The sequence below is a fragment of the Hibiscus syriacus genome, unplaced genomic scaffold (assembly GCF_006381635.1).
Source record: "Hibiscus syriacus cultivar Baekdansim isolate YM2019G1 unplaced genomic scaffold, ASM638163v2 tig00111334_pilon, whole genome shotgun sequence".
Classification (NCBI taxonomy): domain Eukaryota; kingdom Viridiplantae; phylum Streptophyta; class Magnoliopsida; order Malvales; family Malvaceae; genus Hibiscus; species Hibiscus syriacus.
Window position 1 is genome coordinate 1088876 of NW_024063062.1, and position 18682 is coordinate 1107557.

An 18682-nucleotide genomic window follows, 5' to 3' on the forward strand; every position below is an offset into this window, starting at 1 on the left:
AATTGTGACATTAAAAAAGAACATAGAATATTCGTGTGCAATGCCATTCGTTCATGGAAATTTCCTAAATTATCATGTTGGATTTTTTTTAAAGTAAATGGCCAGATTTATTAAAATATTATGAAATACTTTTCTAACACTGTTTGCACCAGCTTCTATGAATAATTAAATTGCATTAAAAATATAACTCGTAACTTTATTAATCGTTATTACTTTACTACACTAAAACATTTCCGGCCATTCGTCTCATTGCTTTCTTCTTCTTTCTTCTTTGAACGCGCAGGTGCTTGGAGTTTTGCTTGGTTTGTCGAAACCTGTTGCTTTGTTTTTCCTTCAATCGGGTCTACGGTGGGTCAGTCCAGCCTCTGTCCTTCACTACTTGCCTTGCTACCTTTTCCGGTGCCTCCTCTACCCAGTATGCATCTCTATCTCCCACTGTTTTGTCTGTGGCTAATAGATGGGCTACCTTGTTTCCTTCTCTTTGCACAAATCTGAATTCACACAGGTTGAAATCCTTTGCTAGCTGTTGGGCTTCCCAAATGAACGCACTTATTTCAGAATAATCCAATTTGGGTGTGGCTAGCTTCTTCATCACAGATCTTGAGTCCCCTTCCAGAATTACTCGTCTGAAGCCTAAATTGAGGGCTAGTTGGAGTGCATGTCCTGCTGCGATGGACTCTGTTGCAAATGCGGATGGTACTCTCAAGGTATGTTTCCTACATGCCCCTAATTCAAGCCCGTCCTTATTTCTTATAATCACGCATGTCCAGGCTTCCAGTTTTGCTTGAATGAATCTTGAATCAAAATTAATTTTGACTAGGTCTTCTGGTGGTGGGTTCCATCTAACGTCGCTTACGCGCACAGAGTCGTGGATTCTGTTGTTTGCTATGTTGAATTGTTGGCAATGACGTTTAATAAACATGACGTTTCTTCTGCTCGGAAGTTCTTCCTTCATTCATTCTTTGTTTCGTGCATAACATAGGGCCCATATGGTAACTAGTACTTCACTGTGTTTTTTTAGGTGGGAGATTGGCCAACAACCAACCAAGTCATTTTTTGAAGTTCCAGTTCAAGCTCTGCGATGACCATTGGTAAGCTAGTTTTTGCTAGACTGCCAATGCCAACGTACAATCCTTGATTATGTGTAGTCCTGTCTCAACTTGTCTTTGACACAAATTGCAATATGGTTCATTCGTAACATGCTTTTGTACTAACATCTATTTTGTTGGGGCATAGTCGTTACATAACTTCCATACTTGAATTTTTATCTTTCTTTGGCATTTTGTGGACTACATCTTCTTGTACATTTCTGTGAATGGTTCCTGATTGTTGTCGTTTTGCATGAGTAATTTATAGTCGCTTCGTACTGAGTATTCTCCTGAATGTTCTCCACACCAGACTTGTATGTTACTTTGTTCAAATCTCTAGATTGGGATGGTTTTAATCAATTCAGTTTCGTCATTTATGAATACCTCATTTATGATATCTATTCTTCATTTATTGGTCTCGTTATTTATTAGATCAACTACTCTTTCGATTTCATTTCTTCTTTGTGAACCAATGAGTTTTGGTTTGTCTCCTGGTAGCCAGTAGTCACTCTAGATTGATATATTCAGTCCGTTACCCACTGCCCATCTTAGTCCCTTTTTCCAGTAGACCCCTTGCACTCCATATGCTGCGCCATATATAGGATGGATGTTTCCCAAGATTTGATCCTAGGAAGTCGAGGTACGGAAGTATTTTGCTCTTAGAACTCTACTTACTAATGAGGTTGGATTCATGAGGATTCTCCAACCTTGCTTTGCTAGTAGTGCGATGTTGAATTTTGTTAGGTCCCAAAATCCCATTCCTCCTTTCAGTTTGCTTAGTTTTTCCCATGATGCCCAGTGAATGCCTTTTTTCCCCCGCTGATTTTTGCCACCATAATCGATCAATTTTTCTAGATCTTCACAGATTGATTTTGGTAGTAAAAAATAGTTCATAGCAAATAGAGATATTTCATGCAATACTAATTTTATGAAAACCTCTTTTCCTCCTTTTGGATAATGTTCTCGTACTCCAAGAGTTAATTCATGCCCACATATGTTCTTTCATTGTAATGAAAGCATGTCTCTTTTTCCTACCAATTATAGAAGGTAAACCTAGATATTTCTCCTGGTTTGTCTCATTGTTTACTTATAGGATTCGTCAAATATTGCCCCGATATGAGTCAATAACATTTGAACTAAAGAACAAGCCTGACTTGTCAAAATTAATTCTCTTCTCAGAACTACTCCCATATGTTCTTAAGATCTCCTTTAATCGCTTGCTACTCTTGTCGTGGCTTCTCCAAATACTAGACAATCATCCGCAAAAAGTAAGTGCGTTATGGTTGGGAAATACCTGTTAAGTTTTACTCCTTTTAGGAAGTTCAGTTCCTCCGCTCGTCATAGTAGGGTGAGATCCCTTTGTTGCATATTAGGAACAAGTACGGACTTAGTGGATCTCCCTGTCTAAGGTCTCTATGAGGTTTGAAATCTTTTCCGGCATTGTCGCTTATAATAACTGAATAAGATACTGTTGAAACACACCGTGTTATTATCCTTATTCAGTTGCTTTCAAATCCTAGATTTTCCATCATTTTCCATAGGTATGGCCACTCCACTCTATCATACGCCTTGCTTATGTCTAGTTTTAGAGCAAAGTATCCTTTTTTTCCTTGTCGCTTTCTGATAAAAGAGTGTAGGAGTTTGTACGCCGTAATGATATTATTTGTGATCAATCTACCTGGGACAAAAGCACTTTGAGCTTCATTGATATACAGATGTATGTGTTCTTGAATTCTTTGAGCCAACACTTTTGCTGTTATTTCGTATAACACATTACACATGCTTATCAGTCTAAATGTGTTAAGTTTATTGGGGATTTGATTTTTGGGATCAGCACTATGTTTGTTTTGTTTACTGACTCCATTTCTTACGTTCCATTCAGTAGTCCTATGCATTACTTCGTAACTTCTTTACCCACAATGTGCCAGAATGTCTGGTAGAATATTGCCCCAAGACCATCTTCTCTTGATGCTTTGAGAGGGCTCATTTTTTTCATTACACTTGTGACTTCTTCAATTGTGAGTGGTTTGCGTAATTTAGCATTGATTTCCTTGGTTATGCAGGGTTGTACTCCATCCAGTAATGCTTCATCCGTCTCTTCAAATTGTGTAGTGAATAGGTCTGAAAAATACATTGCTGCTAAATCGTGAATAGTTAATTCTTCTTCGTGTTGTTCTTCCATTTCATTCTCTAAGTGTTTAATTATGTTATGTTTCTTTCGTTGGGTTGCATAGCAGTGGAAAAGTATGTATTGTTATCTCCTCTTTTCAGCCAATTGGCCCTGACCCTTTATTCCCAATAGAATTTAGTCTTATCGATTTCCATGTTCAGATGTAGTTTCCATTATTTCGCCTAGATTCTCCTCCGTTGGTTCCAGTTCTAACATCTCATCTAGTTTTTTTGAGTACACGTTCTGTTAATCCCTTTTCCTCCTTTCCTCTTGAAACCACTTGTCAAGGTTTGGTCGTATGCGCTCGAGTTTTTCTAGCACGGTACCTGTTTGTGAAGTCCAGATATATTCAACTTGTTTCATGCATGAGTCTTCTAATAGTCAAGATGCTTCGAATCTGAAGTGTCATCGTCACTTCTGTGAGTGTACATGCGATAGAATCAGTAGCAGTGGGCAGTTGTCTGAGAATCAGTGTGTTAGGTGAGACAAATTATTTTCTTTGAATAGGTTCATCCAAGCCATGTTCGCCATGCCTTTATCTAGTTGTTTTCGAATGTTATTATCTGTACGCCTTTCCCTCTCCCATGTATACCAACTTCCGTTGAATCCGATATCTGTCATACCACATTCTTCAAGTACTTATCTGAATTCTAGCATTTTTCGTTAGTTGCACTCTAATCCCCCTTGTTTTTTGTGGGAGTATAGTATTTCATTAAAATCTCCCATTATCAGCCATGGTTCATTCAGGTTATCTCTCAGTTGTCGCATTAAATTCCAATAATCCCTTTTCTATGTTCTTCAGGTCCTACATAATAACCTGTAAATCTCCAGCTAGAGTCTGCTTCATCATCCTGGATTGTTACATCAATGTGAGAGCTTGAGTAGGACCGTAATGATATTTTTACTTCCTCCTTCCATGCGATGCATAAACCTCCGATGTTTCCTTGTGATTCTACTTCAATTCCATTACTAAACCCAATCTTCTTCTAACTCGTATCATTTTAGTGTTCTGAAATTTTTCTGTCCAAGAAAATTACAAATGGGTTAATGTATCTCACCATGTGTCGGAGACGGTCTACCATCTGAGGATTCCCTAAACCCCGAACGTTCCAACTTAGAAGTTTCATTGCGTCCGGCTATCCTGGTTCCTCAGGCCTGCTGATATCTTTTCTTTGTCATTCGAGGAATCATGTTGTTTTGTATTCGAAGCTTCTGAATGGGTGTTTCTTTTTCTCTTTATGCTTTCTCCTTTTTCCATACGGGATTCTTCTTCTGTGCCAATCATTATTACATCAGAGGCTAAATTCGTTCCTGTCTTTATGTCGTTTCTTGTGTACATCTATTTCAGTATTGGGTTTATACAGTTTGTTTTCCTACCCCTGGTGGATTCTAGTACAGGGTCGGTTTTATCTCATTAATTTTCATTTTTCCTGCAGGGTTTGTTGATGAGTTTGTATCTTCATCCCTTAGCTAAGGGCTGGCATGGACTGACCTTTGACGGTGGGGTACTTTAAGCGAAGCGTCCCATGTAGGTAGTAGATCCTTGTGTGTTAGTCGTAGTGGGCAGAAATCTTCACCATGGCCTAGTTTCCCACAGAGGTAACAAAACAACTTTAGTTTTTCATACTGGAATGTTGCGTATGTAAGCTGTCCATTAGTGTTGAAGACATTTTGATATTTCGATATAACAAATAAAGTGTTAATTAATTTTAAGATTTTATATTCGATTTAAATATTATATTCAATTAAATTATTCAAATATTATAAATATTACAATATTACACTAAGTTTTAAATATCAATTTTTACTCTTTACTAAATGAAAATTTGAGATTTACACTTAAAATATTTTTGAAACAATTTTACAAAGTATTTCGAACCATAATTGAGTCAAAATTGAGATTTCAACAGGGTAGTACTGATACTGCTTTAACAGTATAGATACCCCCAAACATCGAATGCAAAAGAGGTACCGATACCGTACACGGTATCGATACCATTATATATAGTAGTACCGATACCATAGTCAATGGTATCGATACTACCCCTTTGTTTTTTACTCCAAATTTTAACAGAATGCAAAATGGGTACTGATACCATGTTAGGTATCGATACTACTTTACATAGTAGTATCAATACTCACTGGACGGTATAGATACTATTGCACATAGTAGTGTCGATACTCCTTGGACAGTATCAATACCGTTGGTTTGCAACGGTCGAAATATTTGAATATTATACAAGTAGTATCGATACCCCTACGAAGGAGTATCGATACCCGTATGAAAGAGTACCGATACCCATATGCTCCCAGCAGATTTTTCAAGTGGATTTCACAGTACAATGGCTCTATTGACACCACTATGATTCCCAACGTTCAGAACTTATCCAAGGAGTATTTAAACAAGTCTTGAAGTCATTGCTGACCAAGAATTGAGAAAACAAACAAGAGACAAAGCCTTAAACATCAAGTTTGAGTACTTCAAGCTAACATCCATTCAATATTCATTTTGCTTTCAAGAACATAATTTATGCTAAATTGTATTTTTTGTTGAGTCTTTGTGCAAACATCTTAACTTGTGAGGTTTTTCTTCTAAGTTTTCAAGTTTTTAATTTTCTCTTTGAGAAGAAAGTGTCTCAAGAATTTTGGGTATAATTCTTGAGGTTGTTGTAAGGTTACTCTTTGTCCTTAAAATAAAGACAAATTAGTGAATTTGTGCAAAATTCTTAGTGTGGATAGCTAAGGTAGTGAACATAAACTTTGGTTGAGAAAGTCGAATCACTCTAAATCGATGTGCAAATATTTTTATTTTATGTCAAAGCTTCCACCAAAATTTTAATTGTCATTTCACCCATCTCTTGGCTAATTCATCCGATCGATTGACTCTACAATTGATATCAGATCTACACTCATTTAAATATTTTACTACCACTTGAGAAGATCCGGGAAAAGTTAAATCGTTATATAAGGCATCTATGACCTCTACATCAAATTTCAACTTCGTTCTTGATTCTCAGCCTGTCAAAAAGCATCATTTCTTAAATGGAGCTAACTATGTCTATTGGAAGAATAAAATGAAGTTTTTTATTCAAGCAAGTGACATGGGAGCATGAAACATCATGATGAAAGGTTACTCTGCACCATCCAAAGATATGGATTTGTGGAGTGAAGAAGAGACGAGATAATGCCAACTCAATTCAAAAGCAATCCATATTCTATTTTGTGTTCTTGGACCAGATGAATATGGGAGAATATCATCTTGTTCAATCTTAGCAACTATATATAAATACATATATCAATTGGGGGAGAAATATTGTTTATAATTCTTAGAGTCTTTTTGATTTAATAAAAAGGGGGAGAAATCTTATAGTAAGGGGGAGTAAATTGTTCAAAGTGATTTTTCAAAAAGAAAATCTTAAAATTTCTAAAAGGTTTTGTTATATAAAAAAGGGAGAGATTCTTGAAAACATTTTGATATTTCGATATAAAAAATAAAGTGTTAATTAATTTTAAGATTTTATATTCGATTTAAATATTATATTCGATTAAATTATTCGAATATTACAAATATTACTCCAAGTTTTAAATGTCAATTTTTACTCCTTAATGAAAAATTGATATTTACACAAAATGTTTTTGAAACAAATTTTACAAAGTATGTCGAACCATAATTGAGTCAAAATTGAGATTTCAATAAGGTAGTACCGATACTGCCTTAACAGTATCGATACCCCTAAACATCGAATGCAAAAGAGGTACCAATACCCTACACGGTATCGATACCATTATATATAGTAGTATCGTACCATAGTCAATGATATCGATACTACCTCTTTGTTTTTTACTCCAAATTTTAACAAAATGCAAAATGGGTCCTGATACCATGTTCGGTATCGATACTACTTTACATAGTAGTATCGATACTCACTGGATGATATAGATACTACTGCACATAGTAGTGTCAATACTCCTTGGACAATATCGATACCGTTGGTTTGCAACGGTTGAAATATTTGAATTTTATACAGGTAGTACTGATACCCATATTGACACCACTATGATTTCCAACGTTCAGAACTCATCCAAAGAGTATTTAAACAAACCTTGAAGCCATTGGTGATCAAGAATTGAGAAAACAAACAAGAGAGAAAACCTTAAACATCAAGTTTGAGCATTTCAAGCCAACATCCATTCAATATTCATTTGGCTTTCAAGAACACCATTTGTGCTCAATTGTATTTATTTTTGAGTGTTTATTCTTTGTTCTAGAATTGTGCAAACATCTTAACTTGAGAGGTTTTTCTTCTAAGTTTGCAAATTTGTAATTTTCTCTTTGAGAAGAGAGTGTTTCAAGAATTTGGGGTATAATTCTTGAGGGAGTTGTAAGGTTATTCTTTGTCCTCAAAAGAAAGACAAATTAGTGAAATTGTAGAAAATCCTTAGTGTGGATAGCTAAGGTAGTGGACGTAGACTTTGGTTGAGAAAGTCGAATCACTTTAAATTGTTGTGCAAATATTTTTATTTTATGTTAAAGCTTCCACCAAAATTTTAATTGTCAATTCATCCCCTCTAGGTAATTCATCCAATCGATTGACTCAACAATTAGCTAACACCAATTTTTTCCTTATTTTTAACGGAAGTCGTACATCAAGGCGAATACGGGCTCTTATGCTTCCTCGGTATCCCAGCGTCACTGCTGTCGCATCGTATGCTAGAAACTTGCCTATAAAATTTCCGATTTGCTTGTCTATTTGTTCTGAAATATATCTCACCGGTAACTCGTTTATTTGGATCCAAAAGTCTACAGAGTGGAGAGGTACTGTCATAGGATCATCTTGTTCTTGAAGCCTGTAAAAAACTAAGATGTGGGAATTGAAATACCATGGCCCTTTGTTTTCTATTCTGTCCGCATCAACTTCATTATACAGTCTGAATAAGAAACGACCTTCTCCAAGTTCCGTGATTAAGATGCTTCTGATTGGATGTCAAACGTTTACCATCATAGAGCGCATTGCTTGATAGTTTATCATGCTAGACGTTAGGTAGAATCCGACGAAACAGTATTGTAGTGACAACCCTTTTTCTGTTCCTTGTTGCTCAATAACTATTGCTTCTTCTTAATCTTCCTGTAAGTTTAATTCTTTCATTGTTTGCTCCAGGTCACCCATGCTTAATGGATTGGTTTTGATTTCAAAATTTATTGCATCTTGTGGTTCTCTAAGGAGTTCAAAACTTAAAAAGGCAAAAACCTTAGTTACAGCCAGTCGGCCGAGAGAGTAAAGGTAACAACTCTAGAATATTACATATTATTATAAACAAACAAACTTTTATATTTTTTCTCTTTCATACCTTTATATATAATATTACATATTATTATAAAATTATTTTTAATATATATTTTAATCTTTATATAGAATATTCTAGATTATTATAAAACTATTTTATATTATATAAATTTATAATTCGTAAAAAGTAATAGAATAGATTAAGAGTTTAGAAAGCAAGTCGAATTTGATTTAGACCTTAAATGTTGGAGTCTCGGTTTGACTCATATTTTAAACTAACTTTTATCCAAACCTGTTTTTTAAATATGAGGTAAAGTATATAAAGGGATCCCTAGTTATAGAGTGGTTTTGTTGAGTTCTCCTATTATTAAAAGTTATGAAATGATTCATTGATTATAGAACATTGTTTTGTTGAGTTTTTCGACCATTAAAAGTTACAAAATGATCACTCGATTATTCATATGTTCAAAACTAATCAGTTTTTGTTAAAAAATTGACAATATCTAAGTTGGACGTTAACATGTTAACTGTGATATAATAATATCTGATATCAAAATCTCAAACGATTATCATATTACAGTTAATATGTTAACGTCTAGCTCATACCATAATCATTTTTAACGAAAAAGGATGAGTATGGAACATATGAATAATTAAGTGACCATTTTAAAACTTTTAATAGTCGAGGGACTCAACAAAGTAACGTCCTGTAGTCAAGGGACCATTATGTAACTTTTAAGAGTAGGAGAACTCAACAAAGCATCACTCTATAGTCAAGGGATCATTTGTATACTTTACCCTTTAATATAATATTATTATCCAAAAAATTAATTTCAAATAGATTTTTCAAGCTTAAACAGATGCTCTAAGCCTTGAAAATAAGGAAATGTAAATACGATATAACAATAAATGCTTTTCTCCCAAGTATAAATCAATCATATCGATATTCCACTATTGTACGTCCCTTCAAAGGATCATTGTGGAGATGCCCCAGAAGTCTGAATCTATGACTCCAAACAGTGCTGCCCAATACGCAGAACATGTTCTTTGCTATGGAGGAATGAATATGTCTGTAACAGTGGTATTCTCGGCTGAGTCGACACTTCACCATATCCTTAACTGGGCAAGATGCTATGACGCTTATATACCATGCTTGAATGTAATTCCGGAGTCGATTGTGTCAGAACATCAATGGATCAAGTCTCTACCAGGATGGTCGTGCCAACTTTATTTGGTTCGAGTCATTACTGGTCTGCACTTTCAGGTGGTTCGGCTTGATTCCCCTCCACCAGACGTTGCTGCTTTACTCTCCTTGGCTGCAGGTTTTTTTTTTTTTTTTTTTGTACTAACAAGAGCCACTATCGACTAGTGGGCAGATCTTCCTTTTTTTTTAAAAAGGACATGTCGTAACCGGTTTTCGTCCGGGCACGAAATATTATAATTTGGCGGGGAAATTGATGTTAATAAATAATTTTGAAAATAATTTGTGAGTCGCCATCGACCTTTTGAATCAGGTAGGTCGAATACCTAAAAATTTTCTTTTAAAATAGTTTTTAAGAAAACCATATTTAAAAGATGAACTGATCTGCGTTTTATAACCAAAAATTCGTTCTTTTTAATAATAAAAAGGGATTCGTGGTCGGTTACGTTTAGGGAAGGATTAGCACCCCTACAACGCCCAAAATTGGTACTTTTTAATTATAAATTGTCTCTATTATTAAAATTTAAAATTCAGAAATATATTTAATTTATAATTCTATTATTTCAAAATTATATATAAAAAAATTTATTTATTTAAAAATATCCGAAAAGAACTTCTAGGTGCCTTAAGAAAGCTCTTTTCTTTGATATTGATAAATATTAATTTAAATAATATTGTTTACTTTTTAATTTTAAAATATCAGAATAGGACATCCAGTTGTATTAAGACTGTCCTTTTCTTCGATATTAAAAATAAATATTTAAAAAATACTATTTATTATGTGTATATATAAAATATTTAACAGTATAATAAAATAAAATATCACTAAAATAATATATTTAAGCAATAAAATGAAAACATGTAAAATAAATAACTAAATTATGAATAAAATAAAATTAAATCTAATTCCTAATTAATTGAAATTATAGGGATTAAATATTTTATTTTCTAATTTTAATAACTTAGTGACTAAAATGAATTTATTTAAAATTCAAATTTTATAATAAAATTAATTAAAAATATGAACTAGGGATGAAAACTTTATTTATTAAAATTAAGGGATTAAATCTGTCATTTATCCTAAATATATTATTTTAATTAAAAAGACTAAAATGAATAAAATTAAAATTCAAAGACCGAATTAAAATTCTTATAAATTCAGTTTAGTGACCAAAATGTAAAGTTTACAAATATGAAGGGCTGCGGAAGGGATTTAACTATTTTGTAATTACGCGCATAGTCCTTCCCGAAACGACGTCGTTCGGGAAGGACTATATAAGTCCCAAACCGGCTGGCCCTTCGGGCCAGCCATTTCATTTTCTTTTTTTTTTCTTCTTTCTTAAACCGAGAGAGAGAGAGCCAGAATTCTCTCTGGCCTCTCTCTAGATTCCCTCACCGGAGGGAGTCCGGCGGCCGTCTGCCGCCGTGAGTTCTGCCGCCAGCCACCGCCGCCGGCCACCGTTTCCGGTGGCCGGAAAAAATATTTTTAATCCTAAATGTAGATCGGACCGTCCTAATGACGGTTCCGATGTTTTTTTCGTTTAAACGGCTCCCAATCGGAGCAAATCTATAATAATACCTTCGGCTTTTCGAAGTTTTGGTGAGATCCGGTGACGGTTGGGGTTCTCCGAGGACAGGGTAAGCTTTTGACTCTCTTCTCTCTTTTTCCTTGCTGTGGTTGATGCTGACTGAGATCGTTGGTAGTTTTATATCTCTCTCTGTTTTCTTCTTTTTTTTTTCTTTCTGGTTCTGTCTCTGTATTTTCCTCTCTCCGTTTTTTTTTTGTTCTGTGTTTTTTTTTTCTGTCGTTCTCTGCCGTCTGTGGCTGTCCGTTTTTCTTCTTTCGCAGGTATGGTGGCTTTTATAGCCACCACGAGGTTCTGTTTGGACCGGTCCCGAGAGGGATGTCTAGGTGAGTCACCATAGCTATGCTGGTGACTCACCATGGAGCTCGATTTGGGCTGCCATCTGGTGTTCTGGAATCTACGGCGGCGAGGTGGCTTGGCAAAAGCAGCGTCGGCAGCGACTGGTTAGACCATCTGGCAGTGGAGGCGTCGGCAGCAGCGTCTGGAAGCTGGAGAGGCAGCTTGAGCCCTCTGGAAGCGGCGGCTGGGAGCTAGGGTTTGAAAACCCTAGCTGAAATCTTATATATTGTTTAGGGTTTCTGGTTGGCTGGACCGGTTCTGGTTGGCTTGTAACTGGGCCGGTCCAGTTGTAATTATTTATTAAATAATAATAATATATAATAATAATAATATATAATATTAATAATAATAATAATAATAATAATTATAATTATAATAATAATAATAATACTAATAATAATAATAATAATTTTAATAATAATAAATTTAAATGAAAAAAATGATGTCTACAGCTGCCCCTCTTTGCTCATCCTTGTGTTAACAAGAATAGAGCAAAGACGAAAAAGACAATAATTTTTTCATTTGGCTTCTTTCGAGCAGGATGGAAATGTTTGAAAACATCATGCACTGAAGGACTTACAGATGACCCGAAGGTTTTGAAAACATCTAAAAGCTCTCGAAGGCTTTTTGGAAACATCATGCACTGAAGGACTTACAGATGACCCGAAGGCTTTAAGAACATCAAAAAGCTCTCGAAGGCTTTTTGGAAACATCATGCACTGAAGGACTTACAGATGAAGGAAATAGTTTACTAAGTAAAAAAACTAAGGAAATCGTTTTTTTACTTTTCAACAATTTCATTTTTAGAAAAGATTGAATGAGAAACTATGGAAATCGTTTTCTCATATTTTTTCAAAATAACATGTTGATTGGGTAACATGCCCCAATTTCAAGATAATTTTCATTCTTGTGGATTGCATTCATCTCTTCTTCACTTGATTAATATGGAGATGTTGAATAAATTCTTCTCTTTCTTCAGAAGAGTTCTTCTCATTATGAACTTTCCGCTGGGGATGATGTTGACCTATTTCCTGTGATAGAGTCATTCAAAAAGTTGAATAAGCTCTTGATGAGTTCTTCTCATTATGAACTTTCCGCTGGGGATGATGATGACCTCCTTTCTGTGATAGAGTCATTCAAAAAGTTGAATAAGCTCTTGATGAGTTCTTCTCATTATGAACTTTCTCTTCCTTCTTCAGATAATATCAAACAAAGGTTGAACAAGCTCTTCTCATTATGAACTCCTTCTTCCTTCTTCAGATGAGTTCTTTTCATTCATGAACTTTCTCTGGCAATGTTGATCCATCAAATGATGAATTTAAACAAAAAGTTGAACAAGTTCTTCTCATTATGAACCTCTTCTTCCTTCTTCAGATGAGTTCTTTTCATTATGAACCTTCTCTGGTAATGTTGATCCATCAAATAATGAATTTAAACAAAAAGTTGAACAAGTTCTTCTCATTATGAACTTCTTCTGATAATGTTGATCCATCAAATAATGAATTTAAACAAAAAGTTGAACAAGTTCTTCTCATTATGAACTTCTTCTTCCTTCTTCAGATGAGTTCTTCTCATTATGAACTTTCTCTGGTAATGTTGATCCATCAAATGGAATTTAAACAAAAAGTTGAACAAGTTCTTCTCATTATGAACTTCTTCTTCCTTCTTCAGATGAGTTCTTCTCATTATGAACTTTCTCTGGTAATGTTGATCCATCAAATAATGAATTTAAACAAAAAGTTGAACAAGTTCTTCTCATTATGAACTTCTTCTGATAATGTTGATCCATCAAATAATGAATTTAAACAAAAAGTTGAACAAGTTCTTCTCATTATGAACTTCTTCTTCCTTCTTCAGATGAGTTCTTCTCATTATGAACTTTCTCTGGTAATGTTGATCCATCAAATGGAATTTAAACAAAAAGTTGAACAAGTTCTTCTCATTATGAACTTCTTCTTCCTTCTTCAGATGAGTTCTTCTCATTATGAACTTTCTCTGGTAATGTTGATCCATCAAATGATGAATTCAAGCAAAAGGTTGAACAAATTCTTCTCATTATGAACTTCTTCTTCCTTCTTCAGATGAGTTCTTCTCATTATGAACTTTCTCTGGAAAAGATGATCCACCAAATGATGGATTCAGGCAAAAGGTTGAACAAGTTCTTCTCATTATGAACTTCTTCTTCCTTCTTCAGATGAGTTCTTCTCATTATGAACCTTCTCTGGAAAAGAATGATCCATCAAGTGATGAATTTAAACAAAAGGTTGAACAAATTCTTCTCATTATGAACTTCTTCTTCCTTCTTCAGATGACGAGTTCTTCTCATTGTGAACTCTTCCTCTAGAAACGATGATCCATCAATTTGATGAATTCAAGCAAAAGGTTGAACAAGTTCTTCTCATTATGAACTTCTTCTTCCTTCTTCAGATGAGTTCTTCTCATTATGAACCTTCTCTAAAATATGATGCATGAATGTTAAGTTATTTGATTTCAGATGAGTGAATTGAATATTTCTTCAATTGTAGAAACCCAATATATCTGTCTTCTTCAAATCAAAGAATCTATCATCTTTGATAAATGTAGATGTAGATATAATGTCATAAAACCTCTTGAGAATAAAACTCAATAGTATAAACTCTTGAAAAGCTTGCATTCTGAAGAACCATCTGATCAACTTGTATCTTTATGTCTTCTTTGCTTCATGAAAGTATCAGAAGAATTGTTTCACTTGTGGAACTCTTGCTATAGTCAGAGCTATGACTTTGATGCCCCATCTTGTCTTGGATAAAACCAACTTTATTTGTTTGGACTTGTGTAGAAATCCCATAAAGTTTTCATCTTTGAAAGGAGAATCTGTCATCTTTGAAAAGAGAATCTATCATCTTTGAAGAGTGTAGATGTAGATATGCCTGACTTAGCAGGGATTAATTAGGAGAGTGGAGCCTGTCTTAATTTGACTTTTGAAACATATCACAAGGAAGATTTATTCCAATTCCTTTCATGTCTCCACATATAATCAGATTTCGAATAAGGCAACTTGGACCATATCATGTCGAGATGCTTAGCAACAACTTGTCGTTCAACCTTAGTTGGCTCCACTAGTTTCTTGTTGTCAAAATTTTCATCTCTCCTTCTGTGGAAAGAAGTCTTCATTATATTTCACTTTTAATCTTGAAGTTGAAGAAGACAAAATTCATCTTGGGTCAATAAATGGAAACCATATGATTGCAACACTGGTTCAACACCATAATCACTGGTTCATAAAACATTTGACAACACATTCATCATCTCATGTGGCTTCTGCTTGGATTGCCGGTCAAGAAACTTCTTTGCATAGTGTTTAAAACTTTTGTATAATGTCATAAGACCATTTGAAAACAAAACTCCATGGGGATTCAAGTGTGATGTTGGTATGACCAAAAAATTAGTCAAATCCACAAGATATGCTAGTGCTAAATTGAAGAAGAGACACCAACTGATCTTGATATCATCTCGGGCAGAGGCAAAGTGTGATACAGATCACGTTTTCTTCTGTAATGAGCGTTGTAAGAATTAGAAACATATCAGCTATAGGGGCCATGTACAGGAAGAGGTTCATGGAATTCTTGTCGCTGGGGATGAAACACCCATGATAAAACCAAAATAGATGAAATCCCAGTTCACCCTGGCTAGCAATGATGATCCCAATAACAACGGGAATAACAGTAATATAAGTGAGAGTCGAGTCTCCCTTTTCAATGTCATCAAGGAAGCAAAAACTGATGTGAAAAACAGCTTCATAATCTCAATAGTATAGTTGAAACTATTTGCTAGGAATCTCAAAGAAATATTTTCAATTATCACCGACACACAGAAGGCCAAATTCAATGCTGAAATCTTAAGGAACTGAAACCTGGATCGAGTAGTCTGCCTGAGGATCATCTTTATTTATGCAACCGTAATGTAGTTTATCAAAGAACACACTGTCATACGGTTAAGAATTTTAGGTTTTTGAAAACATACTTGCTGAGTAACATTTGTTCAACAACATGATCATAATGTAACTGCCTGATGAACGAAGCAATTATGTATAGTCAGTTCGACTGTCACTGTTTTACCATTTTCATTCTTCACACCTTTCTGTCTCATTGGAAATATTTTTTCAAGTCAATGATCTTGACACAGGATGATATAGGCCTTCAGCATGCCCCAATATTTGCTTCTTGTTAATATGAGTCTTCAAAATACACCACATGGATCTGTCTGAAGTGAGCTCTAAAATGTCCCAATATTGTTTCTTGTTAAGATGAGCCTACAAGAATGCCCAAATATTCATATTGCTGTGAGCCTTCAAAATGCCCCAATATTCTATTTCTGGTTGAAATGGGCCCTCAAGATGTCCCTCTAGATTTATCTGATTTACTCTCAATCTCTGTTTGACTGGAATGTCATGATCCCCACGAGGTCCAATTTTGACATTGATTTGTTGTAGGTACTTGTAGCTTTATTCGTGTCCCAAATCTATTTATCTTGAATACTCTCATTCTGGTGTCACTAAACAATAGTGTTATCAAGTAACTGAAATTTCTTCATGTTGTCACAAACTTAAGAAGTATTCAATCATTCTGACAGAAACGTCTGAGATATGTATCTTCTGAATGAGGTGACCCTTTTCTGTATCTGGAGGGATTTAGTCAGACAGAGCAGTGAAAATAGTTTGGTAATCCGTTCCAGGCTGACACAGTGGCTTATCATCTTTCAGTGAAAGCCATCTCTGAAATATACTTTTCTGTGGGGAGAGAAACCAATTTATGCGAACAGTAATCTGATGCAATAGCAAGACTACATATACAGTGGTACAGGCTCATAAAAATCCATACCCATGCAACATGTTGATTCTGATAATAATTCATCTGATTATGAAGCGATCTTTCAGGATGATTTCACAGATATTGATAGTTCTTCTGATATCGAGGAAATCATGAGTTCTGATTCTGATGAGGAGAGTAAACTGTTATACTTGACAAAAATGGGATTCTCAAAGGCTGAAGCTTCAATAACCATGGAGAGATGTGGTTCAGATTCATCAATTGCAGAATTGACAGATTTTATATGTGCTGATCAAATGTCTAGGGTTACTGATGCACTTCTTATGGTAGAAGATAGGAAACTATTATGCAATGATCCCAATTACAAGCAAAGGCAAAACTTGGGTTATGATTTGTGGAAAAAGGAAGAAGCAGAGGAAGCTTGAAAAGAAGCTTCTTAATGAAGCTGATCATGCAGTTCATATTTCAATTCCAATGATCGGTTCTGTAGTTCCTACCAAACCAGATCAAATAACTCAAAGAATACTTCCAGAAGATGCTATTAGCAAATTCATCTTCCAAATTCAATGATTGATTCTGTCCAACCAGATCAGATAACTCAAAGAACACTTCCAGAAGATGCTATTAACAAGTTCATCATTCAGTTAATGTTTGGACTAGGATATCACAATACTTATTTGATGTAGAGCCAGAATTTGTAGATTCGAAGTATTTCCATGCTACTACACTGAAAAGGGCTATATTCATAATTCTGCCAATTAAGAACAGATTTTCTCTTATTTTGCTTCCTCCATGTGCTGATGCTTTTCCATTGACAAAGAAATGATGGCCTTCCTTCGAGTGTCCAGAAGTATGTTCTTGATGAGTGCTGAAAATGGAATCTAGTAGGGGTTGGAAGGGATAAAGTTACTCCACTTGAACCTGATGAGGTGGAAATACTTCTAGGTTTCCTTAAAAACCATACATAAGGATCTGTTTAGAGACATGTTTCCCAGTGATATCAATGTCTTGTTTCTTTTTGCTGGAATCAGTGCTGCAAAGATCGCCTTATACTGTCTTAGTATATCTTTGAAAACAGATGTGCAAGAACTGAATGGTGATCGGTTGGAGCAATTGATGAATAGATTTGGCGGATTCGACCTTGTTGTCGGTAGCATCCCGTGTAACAATCTTACCGGAAGCATAAACATCATCATGATTAACTAGAAGATTTTTGTTGGTGCATTTTCTTGTAATGACTGCTACGACAGCTGTCTCTTCTGCTGCTCCAAAATACACACTGCCATATCTCACTCTTCCTTAACTATGGAAAGGTTTAGTTGATGGTAAAACTGGTTATCTCAACTTTTGGAATCCTGTACAGCATACAAGTGTAGAATCTGTTCCAATATCTTATTTTGTGCCCTAAGTCCTCTAATTCAAATTCAGCAATCTTCTGAAGGACATAATGGGTATCATCTTGACAAAGAAAGTGATCGGCATAGAAGAAGTAGCAATGATGTATCAAGACTTGAGCCAGCATCACGGTATAACCAGAGTGCAGGTAGTGACTTGCTCATGGTTCTATAATGTAATCTTCTAGAGAACATGAATTGATGGTTGGAGAAAATAATCTGTCTGGTGATCCTTATTGCCTTCAGTATGAGATAAACGATCTTTCTTGATGAGCTGCTAATAATGTCATAGGAGAGTGTCACAAGTTCAATTCTCCAGACTTTCTGGCTTCTTGGACCACTTGCCTTCAAAAATGTGAAGTGCTTCATTATTCTGGCTTCGTTCATTCTTTTCTACAACAGAGGTAGAATAAGCAACAATTGCTTTAAGGACCTTCCTCATTTGAGACTGTACTGTTTGAAATGTTTTTTCTCCTTTCTTTATTGAAGAATGAAAGAATTTTGCAAAGTATTACCCCTTTCAGGTTCACAATAATCGAATCATAAACAAGGAGTTTAATGAATATCAAATAAATCAACTACGCTTTTAAATCATTCAAAAATCATAGTCCTATGGCAAGTGTCAAAATTATTGACTGATTTGAGGTGTAGGTTGATTTTGGTAAAGTAGGTTCTTTCAAGTTGGTTCAGTATGTCGCTTCGGGCTTCCACTAACTTGAAGAAATGGTTGTTATGCTCATCTTGTAGAGATACTTCTCGTTTCCAGAATCTCAGGAACGTTTTTGAGATGTGTGGTGCTTTATTAAGAGCT

The 18682-nt window shown here is 35.0% G+C and overlaps 1 long non-coding RNA gene across 2 annotated transcripts; it reads left to right on the top strand.

Moving 5' to 3' along the window:
- Nucleotides 1-218: 218 nt before the first annotated feature.
- On the top strand, nucleotides 219-9829 carry LOC120158940. 2 transcript variants are annotated; one of them, XR_005519294.1, is made up of 6 exons: nucleotides 219-399; nucleotides 506-707; nucleotides 821-1091; nucleotides 4695-4857; nucleotides 8418-8540; nucleotides 9516-9829. It is a non-coding gene; the product is annotated as an uncharacterized LOC120158940 (long non-coding RNA). The 2 variants fall into 2 exon arrangements; XR_005519295.1 differs by lacking the exons at nucleotides 8418-8540; nucleotides 9516-9829 and adding an exon at nucleotides 5575-5749.
- Nucleotides 9830-18682: the final 8853 nt, after the last annotated feature.